This window comes from Antrostomus carolinensis, unplaced genomic scaffold, assembly GCF_000700745.2.
Source record: "Antrostomus carolinensis isolate BGI_N321 unplaced genomic scaffold, ASM70074v2 scaffold26891, whole genome shotgun sequence".
Taxonomy (NCBI): Eukaryota; Metazoa; Chordata; class Aves; order Caprimulgiformes; family Caprimulgidae; genus Antrostomus; species Antrostomus carolinensis.
In genome coordinates, this window is record NW_010295386.1 from 53,459 (window position 1) to 54,744 (window position 1,286).

A 1,286-nucleotide genomic window follows, 5' to 3' on the forward strand; every position below is an offset into this window, starting at 1 on the left:
TATATCCTTGAATAGGAATCTGAGTGCTGAGTCACATAGGTAATTTTCTTACACAAATGCAGTTCTAGTTTGCACAAAAACTGAAATGTGGAGAAAGGAAAACAGACATGCTCACAGCTTTAAAAACCACGTTAGAACTTTGGTATCTTTGTGCACAAAACTGGAAGTAAAATAGAATACTGTTACAGGTGTTTTGTGCGAGTTTCTGTTCTTACAGGGGATGCTTGAGATCGCTTCTGAGCATTAAAATGTTTGTTCATTCCCCACTCATGAGGTTAATGTCTCTAGCAAAGATGATGGATGATGGTAAAAACAGAAAACCAGTTTCATTATAAAATAATATATTCCCTACTAAATGCTTGACTTTTGTGAAGATGGCTGTTTTAAATTTTGTGAAGCACTGCTGCAGTAATTTCTATAATGCTATGAAATATTCAGTTAAACTAGAGGTCAGAGAAGCGTGTTTACAAGCTGTACTTCAAGTAAATAAGAAAATACTAAAATGAAATATCTTTTTATCTCTTAAGTTTGAGGGGTTTTTTGTTTTGTTATTTTCAAGTTACAGTTTTAAAAATCATTGCTAGTCCAGGAATTTAATAAATTGGCTGATGTATGACATATGGTATTAGTTATCCAGAGATTTTTTTGAATAAAGAGAGCCTGGTGACTGGCTGAGCAGAACAGCTGTTCTAGACTGTTAATGCTTAGGATTAGGGTGAACAACAAGGAAGCTGAGACAAGAATGGAGCAGGTTATGTTTCTTCTCTGCAAGGCTGATTACTACCAAGAAGCTTGCCTGTGTGCCAGTGTAATGATGTGGGTCTCGATAGAGGAATACTGCTACTAATAAATTCTGATTCTGTAAGGATCACAGACCATTAATAATATGAAAGGTGTACCCAAAAGCTTCTTCTGTGCTGCAGAGAGTTGTGGTGGGGATGGGAATTTTGACAGCATTGTCTGCAATACTGCTATACTCCTGGTAGCATGTGTAGCAGTCTTTAGTGTTCTATGCCCCTTTATGTTGCTAAAACTGGATCAACTAGAATTGCTTGTGGGGTCTCTGCCTTTGGTAAGGCCACAGTAGTTTAGCTGAGATGGTTTTAAAGTCAACAGATGTATTTTCTCCTTGAAATTCCCTGATGTCAGCAAAACCCATCCACTGGGTACTGTGTATGTGTAAGCTTGACATTTTGCCAAGGATTAAGTAGTAAGTATTGTAATAGCAACTTCAGTGTCCTTTTTCCTCTTTGTGTGGCTGTTAACAGGAAATGGTGTCTCTTATC

The 1,286-nt window shown here is 37.2% G+C and overlaps 1 protein-coding gene across 1 annotated transcript in view; it reads left to right on the forward strand.

Moving 5' to 3' along the window:
- The window catches only part of WWC2 (WW and C2 domain containing 2), a gene marked incomplete at its 5' end in the record, with an annotated part of 56,820 nt that overhangs the window by 21,520 nt on the left and 34,014 nt on the right, over window positions 1–1,286 (forward strand). The gene's annotated exons all lie outside the window — the stretch shown is intronic.